Raw genomic sequence first — 17,324 nt, forward strand, 5'->3', positions numbered from 1 at the left:
TAAATTTTATTTAATATTTTTATTTATTTATTTCAATATATATATAGTATTTAGCTTTATTAAATAAATACATTTTTTTAAAAGAAACCAATAAAACAAAGCGAATACAGTTTTAACTTTGTTTTTAAACAATAAAATACAATGAAATATATATATAAATTAAAAATACATTTTTTAAAAGAAACCAATATAACAAAGCAAATATAGTTTTAACTTTATTTCTAAAAAATAAATACAATGAAATAACAAAATTTATAACAAAGTAATTAGTTATTTAAATTAACAATCAGTATATAATATAAAAAAGTGAATAATATATCTTTAAATGATACACAATAATAATTTATTGATTTACATCATAGATGACATTATTAATCGTTTAATTTGATCTGTTTTTAAATATTTTTTTGCAATTTCATAACAAATGATACAATCATCTGCTTTTGAGGAAACGAGTAATCTATCTAAAATATGTTAATAAATTTTGATCTTTCAAAACGTTTGTTATTAATATTTAACTGCGTCTCTATAAACCAATCTACGTTTGGAAACATAATTTGAATAATATTAACAATTGTATCTTTGTTTTCAATTTTGATAAATTTTCCTTTTTTACAACTACACACATCATACAGCGTAAAATTTTCTTTAAGAAAAAATTCTTTCATTTGAAAAAATTCAAAAATGACATTTAAAATATACAGATCAACGAATGCAAGTTGAAAATTCATCCCGTAAAATTTTAATGCTTGTAGTTGTTAAAAATTTAGTTATAAAAAACCAGTAAGCAAATTCAGAACACTCTTGAACATGTGATCTAAGTTGTTTTCTATCTAAGAATACGGAAGTATTATTAAAGCAGTACGTTTCTACCTCTTCCAACTTTTTGTTTACTAGCATCTTTGATATTATTTCCATAACTACAAACAATTTTATAAAATATACAAAATATTTAGTAACTTATACAGTATTAATTATAAATTATATAAGTAGACATAGAAAAAAATGAAAATAGTAGGAGAAAAGATTACGGAGGTAGAAGAATTTTGTTATTTGGGAAGTAGAATTACTAAAGATGGACGAAGCAGGAGCGATATAAAATGCCGAATAGCACAAGCTAAACGAGCCTTCAGTAAGAAATATAATTTGTTTACATCAAAAATTAATTTAAACGTCAGGAAAAGATTTTTGAAAGTGTATGTTTTGAGCGTCGCTTTATATGGAAGTGAAACTTGGACGATCGGAGTATCTGAGAAGAAAAGATTAGAAGCTTTTGAAATGCGGTACTATAGGAGAATGTTAAAAATCAGATGGGTGGATAAAGTGACAAATGAAGAGGTATTGCGGCAAATAGATGAAGAAGGAAGCATTTGGAAAAATATAGGTAAACAAAGAGACAGACTTATAGGCCACATATTAAGGCATCCTGGAATAGTCGCTTTAATATTGGAAGGACAGGTAGAAGGAAAACACCGTGTAGGCAGGCCACGTTTGGAATATGTAAAACAAATTGTTAGGGATGTAGGATGTAGGGGGTATACCGAAATGAAACGACTAGCACTAGATGGGAATCGTGGAGAGCTGCATCAAACCAGTCAAATGACTGGAGACAAAAAAAAAAAATAAGTAGACATATTCTATATATTGCTCAGTTTACAGGGTAGGAACATTTTTATATAGGCTGCATAATGGAAGAATTTGTGACCCCTTTTAGTCACCTTTTACGACAGGAGTTACCGTAGACGTATTCTATATAATGCCCCAGCCGACAGGGCGAAAACGTTTTACTCATTATAAAATAACTGTTTTCAATCTTAACCTGAATAAACACTACCTGTTTATATGAATCACTTGATATATAATTAAACCACTCGTCAAAATGAATGCTAATGAAATATAATTTAACCGAATTTACATGTCTTGGATTAAGTAAAATTGATATAATATTACTGAATTTATCAGTTGATGACAACTTAAACACAACACATTCTTCGTTCCTAAATAGTTTCTGTGGGGTCTGCTACATCTGTAATAGTGAATAGAAAAATAAAAAAATATTTTAGTCAAACAATCTAAACATATAAACGGATTTGGATTCTTTTTAATATCATATTCTGCACAATAGTTTACATTAAAGTTCAATTTACTTTTATCTAATATAATTTCCCGTTTATAATGATTTTGCCCGCTGCTAAACTTGAATATGCTACTAGTAAAAAAGACCTCCTGTGTCTTGTTAAACTATAATTTGATTTAAAATAAAACATTATAAACTGAAAAGAAACGAAATAGATGTTATTGAATGATACATTTAACATATTACAATTTTTTTAGCATGACATTTTCAAATAGGTTGCTCAATTCCAATGGCGTATTTTTATGCCCGTAAGTGATTGTATTAACTTCATCAATTGCAATTCTTTTATCATCATAATTACATAACGCTGATTTATTTACCGTAACCGTATGAATAATGTTTTTTGATCTAAACATTTTCATCTTACGATAAAAAGTTGACGCGGGGACTTTCAAACAGGCTTTATAATCATCTAAAGTAATTTCGTTTTTAACAACATTTTCCTTAACGCCTTATGGTTTCTTTTCTACCTTTCCAGCCACCGTTTCTAAATGTATAAAGTTTCGCTCTTAAACCTATGAATTCTACAATCGGCACGCTTTTACATTCATCCTTGAATTTACCAAGAACATTTTTATTAGCAAACGAATGGACAAGGTTGATTGATCGGATACTCTGAGGTGTCAAAATACTGAATAAAATTTTAGTTTTGCACGTCATGATAAAAATCAAAAGTTTCAATTTGATAAAAAAACTGTCTGTATCCATATATAATAATTTAACGTGCGAGCCATATTTTGATTTTATAACATTGTAATGAAATTGATACATTAGTGTTTTGCTTAAATCTAAGACGGCTAAACCTATGTAAATCGGTTTATCAAAATATATTTTCTCTTTAGAATACTGTACAGCGCATAAATTTTCATCGTAAATTTACCTGTCTAAGAATGTAGGTTTACATATAAGTTTGGAAAGACGACACGGGCGTGAAACTAAATTTAAATTTATTCGTTTTCTTTCGTTTTCCATATACCGCATTGTTCATTAATTTAAAAAAATCATTCGATGCCGCCTGCCTATTAGCCGTATTTAGATCAATATACGGTTTCAACCATTTTTCTTGTTCAAACTGGAGAATTCTGTGCGCTTTAATTACTTTTAAACCGTGACAAACGGCTTGTTTCAAGACTTCATAATGACAAATTTAATTTTTCTTCGTCTCTAAAGTAGCTAGTAATTTGCATCGTTTAGAAAAAGGTGGTGGTTTATTCTCTGGGAGGAATGGTAACTCGTTGTGATCTAAATGCACGCTCTCAGGGTATTCAATGTCGATCCTATTCGGGATTCTGCAGAAATACTATACACGTCTTTTAGGATATCTTTTAAATCATCGCGGACCCACATCAAATTTTTGAAAGGTAAATACCTACTCACGGCCCAACCGTATAAATTATTGGCATTGATATAGATAAGATACTTCCGAGGGGAGTGAGAATCGAAACCGTCTTTTACATAAGGATTATTTGCAGAAGCGTATTTCGTAACGCACATCGAAATTCCTTTCTCGAAAAAAAGAATCATATCATAATCGGACAGCAGTTCAAGATTTACTTTTGTTTTATATTACATAGCTTCAAACGAAAAACCTGGTGCGGTAAGATAATGTGCGCAATCCAGTCCATATTCCATAAGACACAAGGATTTAAAATTTTCAAATACGTCGGGTAACAACAAAATATCGCATTTAAGATATAGATCACTATAATCTCCAAGACGCCATTATCGTGTTGGGATTTAAAATAATCCCACATAGTTTTCACGCGAGCATAATCTTTATCATCTACACTCGAGCCGGTTAGACTGCTATGAAACTTTTCTTTAGACGGTAGCTCTGTTTCGTCTAACACAGACCAAGAGCTGGTATATTCATAAGGATACACACCTTTGCGCGTTACTAACGGGAGTTCATTTTCAGAAAACTATTTCCTGATATGATTTAATTTACATACGGGTAGATTTGAAACCAGAACCTAAAGACTATCCGGCATAAATCGAAACGAATCCGCGAACTGAATGGACAGTTTATCGATATATTTTTTGAAAACGAGATAAATTTTTCTACAGAGTTTGGTATAGCATAAATATTTTTTGTATCGTAACCTAGCTGTTTAAAAGATTAAAATGGCAGAAAGGCTCCTGGAATAGACGGAATACCTGTAGAATTACTGCGCAGTGCAGGGGAGGAGGCGATTGATAGATTATACAAACTGGTGTGTAATATTTATGAAAAAGGGGAATTTCCGTCAGACTTCAAAAAAAGTGTTATAGTAATGATACCAAAGAAATCAGGGGCAGATAAATGTGAAGAATACAGAACAATTAGTTTAACTAGTCATGCATCAAAAATCTTAACTAGAATTCTATACAGAAGAATTGAGAGGAGAGTGGAGGAAGTGTTAGGAGAAGACCGATTTGGTTTCAGGAAAAGTATAGGGACAAGGGAAGCAATTTTAGGCCTCAGATTAATAGTAGAAGGAAGATTAAAGAAAAACAAACCGACATACTTGGCGTTTATAGACCTAGAAAAGGCATTCGATAACGTAGACTGGAATAAAATGTTCAGCATTTTAAAAAAATTAGGGTTCAAATACAGAGATAGAAGAACAATTGCTAACATGTACAGGAACCAAACAGCAACAGTAGCAATTGAAGAACATAAGAAAGAAGCCATAATAAGAAAGGGAGTCCGACAAGGATGTTCTCTATCTCCGTTACTTTTTAATCTTTACGTGGAACTAGCAGTTAATGATGTTAAAGAACAATTTAGATTCGGAGTAACAGTACAAGATGAAAAGATAAAGATGCTACGATTTGCTGATGATATAGTAATTCTAGCCGAGAATAAAAAGGATTTAGAAGAAACAACGAACGGCATAGATGAAGTCCTACGCAAGAAAATAAACAAGAACAAAACAAAAGTAATGAAATGTAGTAGAAATAACAAAGATGGACCACTGAATGTGAAAATAGGAGGAGAAAAGATTATGGAGGTAGAAGAATTTTGTTATTTGGGAAGTAGAATTACTAAAGATGGACGAAGCAGGAGCGATATAAAATGCCGAATAGCACAAGCTAAACGAGCCTTCAGTAAGAAATATAAGTTGTTTACATCAAAAATTAATTTAAATGTCAGGAAAAGATTTTTGAAAGTGTATGTTTGGAGCGTCGCTTTATATGGAAGTGAAACTTGGACAATCGGAGTATCTGAGAAGAAAAGGTTAGAAGCTTTTGAAATGCGGTGCTATAGGAGAATGTTAAAAATCAGATGGGTGGATAAAGTGACAAATGAGGAGGTATTGCGGCAAATAGATGACGAAAGAAGCATTTGGAAAAATATAGTTAAAAGAAGAGACAGACTTATAGGCCACATACTAAGGCATCCTGGAACAGTCGCTTTAATTTTGGAAGGACAGGTAGAAGGGAAAAATTGTGTAGGCAGGCCACGTTTGGAATATGTAAAACAAATTGTTAGGGATGTAGGATGTAGAGGGTATACTGAAATGAAACGACTAGCACTAGATAGGGAATCTTGGAGAGCTGCATCAAACCAGTCAAATGACTGAAGACAAAAAAAAAAAAAACTTAGCTGTCTAATAATAAAGTGCGAATCATAATTAGACAAATTATGAATGAATACAGGAATTTCATGCGATTTTGTCTTAACATATTCTTTTGTGACATAATGCAGTACGATATCTGCCGGTAAGGTGACAGTGGTCATGCTGCGGTAGTAAGTCACGTGTAAATTCTTTTTCACATTTTTTTCTTTTCTATTTTTTTTACATAATTCCAAGGGAGTTTTCATCTTGCGTTCGCTTTCAGAATCATGTTTATAATGCATAAAACATTGCTTACAAATTACTATTTTACGACTATGTTTACTCAGTCGGCTGGAAACTAAACGGGAAAAATCTGATACATAACAATAATGACCTTAAAGTATCATTCTACTTTAACAAAAGCAAATCAAAACGGTCTTCCAACTCACTGTCACACACCTTAACAGGAAAAACTTGTTTCTGATCGTCTAACGAGTAAACTTTCACAGAAAAATTTTTTTCTTTTCAAAATAATGTATTTCACGTAATAATGTAGGAAAAATTATCACACTAAAATCGTACCGATTCATTAGTTTTCTATATTTTTCGTCTACGCTTTCCCGATTCCGGCCTTCCATGTATTTACAAAGAATAGCCCCTTTAAAGCAGTAATCATCATTATTTTTAATATTTATAACCGCCTTTCGCCTATATATTTATTTTGGTAATGGGAGATACATAGTACCACGCAAAGGTTGGTATTTATTAATTCTTATCAGAATACCATCGATAAACACCAGTGTCCACCCCCGCTCCCTTTCCCCTCAAAAGCGGCTTCTTCATCAATAATTCGCCAAATAACATTATCGATAAGTTCTGCTACGCTATATACATTGAGCAACTGCACGTTTTTTGTCTTTGGTCTCATTATAACTCTTTACCGTACGTACAATCTAGTAGTACATCGCTTTTTAAATTCTCTAAAAAATTACAAATGTCTTTTGCATTACTATCAGTATTTTTATAATACCTTTGGAGATTGCAAGTAAACGCATTTTCTATCGATTGAAATTGGTCTGTTCTTCCTATTTGCATTAATCGGATACGCTTGCATCTATTTTGAATTTGCAATGTATAAAAACCGAAAATGAATTTAAATGTCAGGAAAAGATTTTTGAAAGTGTATGTTTGGAGTGTCGCTTTATATGGAAGTGAAACTTGGACGATCGGAGTATCTGAGAAGAAAAGATTAGAAGCTTTTGAAATGCGGTACTATAGGAGAATGTTAAAAATCAGACGGGTGGATAAAGTGACAAATGAAGAGGTATTGCGGCAAATAGATGAAGAAAGAAGCATTTGGAAAAATATAGTTAAAAGAAGAGACAGACTTATAGGCCACATACTAAGGCATCCTGGAATAGTCGCTTTAATATTGGAAGGACAGGTAGAAGGGAAAAATTGTGTAGGCAGGCCAGGTTTGGAGTATGTAAAACAAATTGTTAGGGATGTAGGATGTAGAGGGTATACTGAAATGAAACGACTAGCACTAGATAGGGAATCTTGGAGAGCTGCATCAAACCAGTCAAATGACTGAAGACACAAAAAAAAAAAAAAACCGAAAAGAATTTTAATTACCAACTACAATTATTACTACCACTACACTACAGACAACCAGAAGAGGTTCACTCAGAAAACGGCTCCACGCTTGCTATCTTCCTCACGATTCTTTTAGCACTCGTCATTTTTTACTTTTTCAATGGCCTGCAACACCAGGTAATAGAATGTAACAAGAACCGGACTTCCTTCGTTAACGACAAAATTAGCAAGGTTAAGAGCCTTCCCATACCGCGCTTTCCGATCTTTACCTTCGATATCAGCGGCTTTAGATAATTCAATTTTAACTAATTAATCACCCGCGGTAAGAGGTGTGTTAGATCAATTTGCATTTCATCTAATAAAACGCGAATATATTGTTCATATGACTGAGGAAATCTTTTTTCATCCTCTTCCCCGAGTAAGGCCTCTTTCAAAGTCCGTTTGGTTCCTTTCTGCGGCTTTATAATATAAACCGCAGTAGATTTACATCGGCTTCATCGAATTGTTTCTTGTCCGCTGCCGTGATATGTTTTATGCTATCTAAGAGGAAAGATATCGGCAATGTTCGACAATTTTCATTCGTTTCCCCCATCTGGTTGTCATCTAAGGAAGTATCTACTTGTCGTTTAGATTTTATCGTTGTCAAAGCTAACGTTAATACATTTACTAATGAAATTAGATTCGTCAGTAAATTTCTTTTATCGAGTCTAGCAAACGCCCCTTCCCGATCATTTATACAGAGCAACCCCATAGTATAGAATTTAATTAGAATATCCATCAAGTTAAACTTATTAGTCTCGTCTACTTATGTAGACGGAGCCGCTTTTTGATTTTTATTAACTTTACGACGAGAGGCTACCGTTGCAAGCCGACGACCACCCCCCCAAGAATGATGGAATCTATCCAACGATCGCGAATCATGTTACCTGCGGATTAAAGGATGCTACTTGCAAGCGACCAACCGCTGAAGTTGATGGAACCTGTCCATCAACGATTACGGATCGTGTTACCGGCGGATTAGCGGTCGCTACTGGCTGACGACCAACCGCTGAATTTGACGGTAAGAGATCGTCATCATCCGTTGCAGTTCGAGCTAAATCTTCTATCATCATTATGTCTTCGTCAGCTAGCAAATCGAATAACTCTTGTTGCTGCTTAGACATCTGCAAGGGACAGAGTTTTATTATTTCAATGAAAAATCTTTCGAATTCATTTTTAGAAATACGAATAATAAATCCTATCTTTAAAAAAATTTGTCTAATATTTAATGGAATATTGCGGGATTTTATCGCCGTCGCAATACATATCGCAACAACATTACTAACAGCAAATCTGTTAATATTAGCGATAACAAAACATTCATTTATCAGTTCATGTGTTCTATTCACGACCACCTCCAGTTTGCAAATTATGCTCCACATCTTAGACACAACAGCATAAACAAAATGGTGTGGTGTAATACCTGCTATTCACCAGTGCAACGCAGTGACACTGGCACTGGCAAACGCTCGCACCTGAAATCTGCAAATCTACGACAATATGCAGTCATCGTATATTCAACTAATTTATGGATCGGTATAGGATCAACTTCAAAATATTTAGAAACAATCAACAAACAACTACATGCTAATAATTGCACTTGATTATCTCTAATATTTTCATTAAATCTGACACAGTCAAAATTAGCCAAAGTGCAATAAAATACTGAATGCTGTTGCCTTTCAAGAATACACACTTGAACCATCCGCCGCGCTATTACTTTTCATTTTTCATCATAAATCATTATATCTGGTAGAATTTTATATCCTAATTGTGCAGTCGTCAATAATTTATTTTATTATTTTTTATTTCTTTCACTTTTACAGAATTAATAATTAATGAAGTAATCCTAATACTAATTATAATATTACTTAACTTAATCGTACTTAATTTAACATTATTTTATAATACAATTTAATATTTATTACTTAACTTAACTTAATTATACTTAATTGATATGATTTGTAAAAGATGAAAGATTAGGTGTCCAGAAGGGTCTTGCCCGTTTTCTGGCACCATTCCTTTTCTAATAATCTTTTTAGTTAGAGTAAGGGGAAAAGTAAACGGTTTTATCTTATACAGGACGATTAGTTTTGGTTCAATTCATGATTTACTCTGGTGGCAACTTATCTTTTCTGCAGTCAAGTATACAGAAGATCAATCGTCGTCAAATATTTATGTTTACTAATAAACCTTTCATCCGGTGCTACTCGTTAAGTTATATATGTAAAAAATCTATTACTATGTTAAGAATAATAGTATAAAGGATTATAATTAATTATATATGTAATCATAAATCATGTAATTACATGGAACGTACTTTCAGCGTCATCGATATTAATTAGCCATCGTCTTAGTAGCTTTAAGAAAGTGTTTAGGTTCCTACTGGTCTTTATATGATTAGGAAGTATGTTTCACGATCTAGGAGCAGTACTTCAAAAGAACTTCATATAACTCGTTTTATTTGCTCTGGGGACATATAAATTCATTATACATATAATGTTAACAGAAACCTGTCACTATTTAAATCGTTATCTATCAACTGGGTTTGTTCCAACTGTAAAAGTTGAATTATACTACTACTTATAAAATAAAATTACAAATTTAAATATTTACTATTTAATAATAGATAATCCCACTCCATCCGATACGATGTAGCGGATGAAATATCTGCAAAAATGGAATGGGATTTTCTGTTATCACTCTGCATAACGTACATCTATATCCATTTCCATTTTACATTATTCTAAATAGGAATCTAAAACCATTTCTACTAAGTAATCAGGAAAATATACTTCACAAGCATCTAATAATCTGTCTAAATTAGAACAATCAGGAACCAAGTCCCACACGGTTTGACACTCAGAACCAATACCAGCACAATCAACACATACTTCAATATCATCATCATCATCAACATCATCTGTGTACATATTAGTTACGGTAAATTGATTTCTTTTTTGTATACACATTTTGATTGCTTACCTTTATCAGGTAAGCAATCTTTTCGTTTTTTAAATTGAATTTAATCTAAAAAAGAAAACGATAATATATTACTATTTCATAATATATAAGAATGAAACAAAAATATTAACTAATACCAATTAATCTGTAATTATTCTGGAATGGTAGTTCATAATGAAAGATTGCTTACCTTTGTATTAAGTTGTTACAAGAATGACCAACACCGTAAAAAGAGTAATATAATTTGAAATCCCACACCGTTTTGCAATGAACTTAATCTGGAAAAGAGAACGAGGAATATATTATTTATTTACACTATTGAAAAAAGAATTAATGTGTAATTATTTTGGTGAATGCATTTACATTTAAACTATTTTCATAATGAAAGGTTGCTTACCTTTGTAATAAGATGATGCAAGATACCACCATAAAAAAGAAGAGTATAATAAGAAACAACACTTTGTTTTAATTTAATCTGAAAAAGAAGTGAATATATTAATATTTATTCACATGCTAAACTATATTATTATAGATATTTATTTAAATTTACATTTCAACAGATATTAACCTTAGTCTACATGCCAGTATCTTCATCAGTCGGTCTCAATTCAATTAAGATAAGGGGTTTAGTCAGATTACTCCCAGTCACTGTCATCCACTTCCTTGTTTTTACTTATTATGAATTAAATCTTAACATTAAATTATAAGATATTATTTAAATCTTAAAATCTAATTATTATTAAGAAAGTGTTTTGCTCACCTATATAATGGTTTTGACGTACACGTTTGCACTAAGAACACACTATGAATGTATGAAAATTCTGCTGGCTTTTATATAAAACTGATAAACTTGATGTAAAATCAAGTTTTTTAATCGGTAAACCGCACAAAATAAAATAGTGAATTACAGATATTTTATATGCTACAAAAGATAAGATTTGATTAAACATATTGTTTTAAATTAAAAACTATTATTATTATAATTATAATTATTATTTTTTAATAGTAATATTTTTTCTAGGTAAACAGGAAAACCGAAAAGGGAAATTACAGATATCTGTGTTTGCTAAAAAGATAAGATATGATTACACATATTATTTAAAATTAAAACTATTAATTATTATTACTTTTTAATAATAAATAATATTTTTTCTGGTAAACATACTCTTTTAATGAAGATATGCTCTGCCTTTTTTATATAGGTTTTAACTAAACTCTTCAATCATTCTTCAAATACTCTACTTTTTCCTAGTGTTTGAAAACTTTTTTGCGTATGCTCATTATTTAAAAATGGTGACATTCAGATATCAAAAATTATTGCCCTTAGCAAATGCAATTTTTTGCCAAGCTCTTGAGTAAGATAATTTATATGAAAATCATGCACTGCATATAGAAATTTATACAGTTCCCAAACAACATAGTTTTTTCTAAGGTAAATCTACACGAACAAACTTGTATGTATATTTGGAAGATACTATTGATGTACTAAATGATGGTAATTATCTTATGCAATTTATACTGATTTTCACTGTGCGTTTGATGTAGTAAATAAATATCAAATTACTTACTAAAAAACTTGCAGCATGTGGATTTAATAATAAATTATTGTCTTGGATACATTCATTTCATATAAACAGAATTCCCTTCGTTAAAATTGATAATTTTATCTCTAAGCCTATTTATGTTAAATGTGGAGTAAGACAAGGCATCAATTTGGGTTCTCCAATTTTCATGATATTTATAAATGACATTAGTTTTTATTCATATGCAATTCACTTTTTTTTTTCAGATGATATGAAATTGTTTAAGCCTACTATTACAAATCTAGTTGATATTCTATGACTTCCAATTGACTTAAACTTTGTGCAATAATGATGTGACTTAAATAGTATTTCTTTCAACGAAAAAAAAAAAATTGACTACTCAATTTGGAAAGTTTGCAAATGTTGATATAACTGTAAATGAATAATACAAAATAATAGTGCAATGCAAAAGGTATCTTCTATTAAAGACTTAAATGTATGTTGTGAGAGCAAGTTTCCTTCAGCAAATGCACTGGTAATACTTTATCTAAGTCACTAATAACTGTACATTTTTTAAAGATTCTCTACAGATTTCAGAAATATTAACTCTGCAGAATTTTAGGTTATGTAATTATATAGTACTAAATTATGGCTCTGTTGTCTGGTGACCTTTTGCTGACTTGCAAATAAAATTACTAAAAATACCACATGGAATCTTTTTAGATATTCATTCATATTTTTAATTTCTTACAAATTCCAAGAATAATCTCTGATGAGGACAGATTTAATATTTTCAAATAAAATTTTTAGCAATTATTTTGACTATCCTCATTTACTGCAGCTTTTTGACTTGCATATATTAATAATTACATTGCTTAGGGATAATTTTCAATATCTTCTTGGTTCAATATATTCTATTAGATTACCTATTAATAGGCGCTACCTTTACTGCGTAAAGTACACTTACAGTACACTTAATACCTTATCAAGAGCTATTCTAACTTATGAAGGCTAATTTTGTTATGTATTTAAGTTTTTTTAAAATGATTTTGTATAAATGGGTTTCATGCGTGTCTATTTCAATTAAATAAATATATTTCAGAATTGAATTGATCATAGACTTAACAACTGTGACAATAAGAAAAAGGATTCAGAAAAGTAAGATCATGTGTAGAACAAATCTGGAACCTTAAAAATATAATTAGGGAAAAAATTACAACATAAAAACTAAGTAATTGTCTTCGTAGATTTCAAAAACGCATACAACTCAATCTATAGAACTTTCTCATTTAACATCCCAGAAGAATTTGGTGTGGATCCCAACACGATTAACATTACTTAACAGACTCTTCCAAACACAAAATCAAGAAGAATTAGAAATTAAAACAGAAGTCAAGTGAGTGGTTTAGAATCAATTCCCTCTATCTGTTTGATAGAGAAAGTAATAGAAGAACGGGAAAAGAGGTTGAAAAAAGTTGGAACACACCACTACATAAAATTAGGTCTGAAACTGAAAAGAATTGGAATTAAGTGCTTAGCCTTTGTTGACAGCATTACAATTTTCTTGGAGAATCTTGAAAAGGCAACTGAACAAGTAAACTACCTAAAACAATTTGCAGAGAAAATAAGGCTAAAGATTTCCTTGAAAAATACAGAATTCATGACCAACCAAAATTTCCCTCCAATCACTAAAAACGAAATATGGAAAAATCAATAACATAAATTTAAAAATACAGGAGAAATAAATTCAAATTAATGATTTAGATAAAAAAAGCCACTCAAACAAGAATGAGAAAAATAAAAATTAGTCTACCAACTAACAAAAGATATTTTCAACAAGAACATCTCAGCAGATGCCAAAATCAGATAAAATAAATCCAATAGAAAAATAGACTAAAACTTGAGAAAGATTCTAGAGCAATAATAATACAAGAAAATGGATGCAAATTTAGAAGTAATAAAGACATTTACAAATACAATTAAACCGAGAAAATGTCAATTCCATCAGAAAATGAACAGTCAAATCTTTTTCAACCTCACAAAACAGACTTTCAACCACATTTACAGAAAAAAGAATGGATATCAACAGATTTCAATGGTTGTAACCAATATGAAAATATTTGAAGTAGTAGTACAATATGGAACCTGTAAAGATTTCAAAGAAAAGTAGAAAAAGAAACAAAATTTGGTCAAAAGAGGGAAAGCAAAAGAATAAACTGTTGAAATTCCACGAAATAAAATATGCATAAAAATGAGAAATGAATGTAAAATTATTGCTTCATTTTCCTAAGTTGACCAAATATACAAAAAATAAAAAATAAAAATGCTTACATGTTCATGTGATGTATGTTCAGTCGTATGATGTGGTAAAAAAAAACATACCATTTCTGCTACATTATCCTGTTCAGTCTTAATATTTTTATTAAGAAGCAGAGCTTCATTACTAAAATTATTATTTACAGGCCCATTCATCGTCTATAAAAAAAACAAAAATTTAAATAAATATCCTTAATAAAAAAAATGTGTATATATAAAAACTTATTCTTACCTTTACTCTTCTCATAAACAGCCCTCTTATAATCCTTAATCATTTGTTTTTTTATTATGCTTTATGGTGGCTTGATTGAGGTTATGTTTGATACTGATGCAAGCTTTCTCAATGAAAAAGATAAGAACACAAGCGAATATTAATACATGATGCCATATGAGGCTCACATTAAATCTCTCTGCGAGGCCATGTGACATGGCTCTTGGCTCACTGATTCTTTGATTTGTAGAAATGAATGTGATTTATTTTTAAATATATTTTTTATTCATGTTTTCTGTTGCTGATAAGTTTCCTATTTATTTTTGTTTAGTTCCAGATACAGTTTGTGTGTTTTGCTTTTTAATTGACTACATTTCTGTTTAATTTTAATAGATTTTATTTACTTTCATTTATTCAGAAATAAATTCTCTACAAGTAAGTTTTTATTCCAAACCTAATTCTAGTATTTTTCAGCATAAAGTTTTTGTTTTGATTTATTTTTGAATGATTTTTAGTGATAATATTCTGATTTTGGCACAGATTCTGATGAAAACTCTTAATACAGATCAAAATTTGACAAACCGGTTGTAAATGAAAAGACAAAAAATTAGAGGTTTATAAAGAGTGATTCGGAAGAAAGTTATGATAGAACCATGAATCTGTCTGAATTTGTCACTAATTCGGTTGACATAAGTAAGTAGTGGCAGCAATATTCAGATTTCTTGTATTCCTGGTCAAACTGAGACATCTTTGGAGTGTGCACCATTCGACTCTCCAATGCTCCAATGTTTTCAACAGTGCGCACTATACAATGAAGGAGTTGGTGAATCTAATTTAACTGCAGTTAAGAACTTTAATATAAAATATATTTTATGAGGACCTGCCAGGGAAAATCCCATTATTTTTCCCAATGACTTTCCACTGTTAGTTAATGATGAAATAACAGCAAATGCCAACCCCCAAGATGTGTATTATGCACTTTTTATCAATCATGCCATTTTCAATTTATTAGTCAATGAAACAAATCATTATGCAAAACAAAAGTTTGAATTTGAAAAGAGAAAGAAACCAACCGAGAATTATAAAAAAAAAGCTCTTGATTGAATAAATGCAATCCACCTGACATAAATGAAATGAAAAGATTCTGTGGGATAATTTTGTGGATGGGTCTTGGTATAATCTCAAGTATATAGTAAGTCTATTGTATTATAAACAGGTTGGTAAGCTAACATATTTGAGATTCTTCTGAGAATGTTCCATGTTTCAAACAATGAAAATGTACCATACGAAAGACTATACAAGGTTCACCAACTCATCGACTAACTTCTTCCAAAGTTTCAAGATGCAATGAATTCTCAGGAAAAGAAGTGAATCTATGAATATAATTCTTTTCAGGGGGACCACTTGTCTTTCATCAATACTGTCCAATAAAAAGCATCAGCACAGGATTAAACGTTTCAAATTATGCCTTGTCTGTGGATACATGTGGAATCTCATGATATACGCTAGAAAAGAAGCAATTTCTTTTGCGTCTGGAAATTGTAGCACTCACTTTAGCAATAACCGATTTATTCAATTTATCATTTCAAACAACAAATTTTATATTACATATTAAAAGTTAATAAACAAGAGTAAAAACTAATAACACAGGCATATTAATATTGAAGTACAATGTTTATATGTTTTATATATCTCTTTCAAATATTTATAATTCTAATTTTTGTGTAATGCTATTTCATTTCAGAGGCTTTTTAATAGAATTGATAGTTTGCGATATTATTAAGTAGACACATGAATTTAGTTAGTTACGAAGATGTTTTTATTCTGTCTTTGCGTTTTTTATTCCTTTGTTGAGTGTCACAACAAATAGTTTTTTGAAACCGATCTCTTTTTATTTTAGTGAGTTTTACTGGACATAGTAGAGGAGCAGGCAATTTTCAGTTATTAACACATAGATGGGAAATAGACGTGTGGGTTTTTCTTTTATATTGTTCGAAATATGAGTATATGGTTATCAAACGATGTTGGCAATCCAACATTATTGGATAACGATAATTATCTCACAAAGTGAGATAATTTTTTCAAGTTATTAATGAAACCTTTGCAAAGCCTGAGACTGGAAATGTTATCAGAAGAAACTGGTGAATAGAACATAGCAAATGGAGAGGGCAAGAAAGAATTATTCTTTCGCTAGACAGAAATTTTTTTTGGGAAAGATAGTTACATCACTGTCCAAAAAAGTATGGTTGAATTAAAAGAAATCTGACATTTCTCTTGTCAAGTACAATGAACTACAATGTCAAGTACGATGAACTTCAAATAAAATGACACTCTTAGGCAAAACAATATATGTGGATGACATGTGCATGGATTTTACAAATATTGCCTCAAGAATTTTACCCCATTTACATCACATGGCACGACTTGCCAACAGAAGACAGTCTAAATAGCAGGAGCAACTTTTAAACTATGAATTGAGGTTAAAAGGACATGAAACATCCTTAATTCAAGGTCAATTCTCAAGAAGTGTGCTTGTAGGTCTAACACACAGGGGAGTGTGTGTTAGACACACATAGGGGAGTTATGGTAAGGCTAATCACAATGGCAAGTAATGTAGAAGATTAGGTCATCTCTCTAAAAACGTAAAGTGGTACTTATTTGTTGTAAATGCAAGTTAAAGGGTTATAAGTCAAATGTATGTCCATCTAATAACAAACACCGTGCTACAGTTGAATCAGGCTAGGAAAAATTAATGCCAAGTGTTAACATTCTATGACAGTATCTTATACTCCACAACAATCTGGAGTAGTTGACTCTGATGGAGAAATCAGAATCATTTGTGAGGTGGCAAGATCCTGGTTGCATTCTGAACTCCATTTATCCAAATTGCTTAGCGGTATGAAGCAATTAAATTAAATAAAATAATATACATATAAATAATTAAATCATATATATTATTAATATATTTAATAATATAATTAAATAATATACAATTA

At 30.8% G+C, this 17,324-nt stretch overlaps 1 long non-coding RNA gene across 3 annotated transcripts; it reads right to left on the reverse strand.

Moving 5' to 3' along the window:
- Positions 1-306: 306 nt before the first annotated feature.
- On the reverse strand, positions 307-11,159 carry LOC142334150 (uncharacterized). 3 transcript variants are annotated; one of them, XR_012758786.1, is made up of 5 exons: positions 11,039-11,159; positions 10,676-10,753; positions 10,469-10,556; positions 9,635-9,783; positions 307-920 (listed from the first exon to the last, which is right to left on the reverse strand). It is a non-coding gene; the product is annotated as an uncharacterized LOC142334150 (long non-coding RNA). The 3 variants fall into 3 exon arrangements; XR_012758784.1 differs by lacking the exon at positions 9,635-9,783; XR_012758785.1 differs by lacking the exon at positions 9,635-9,783 and having other exon boundaries at positions 307-2,026.
- Positions 11,160-17,324: the final 6,165 nt, after the last annotated feature.

The sequence above is a fragment of the Lycorma delicatula genome, chromosome 13 (genome assembly GCF_047948215.1).
Source record: "Lycorma delicatula isolate Av1 chromosome 13, ASM4794821v1, whole genome shotgun sequence".
NCBI classification, from domain to species: Eukaryota; Metazoa; Arthropoda; class Insecta; order Hemiptera; family Fulgoridae; genus Lycorma; species Lycorma delicatula.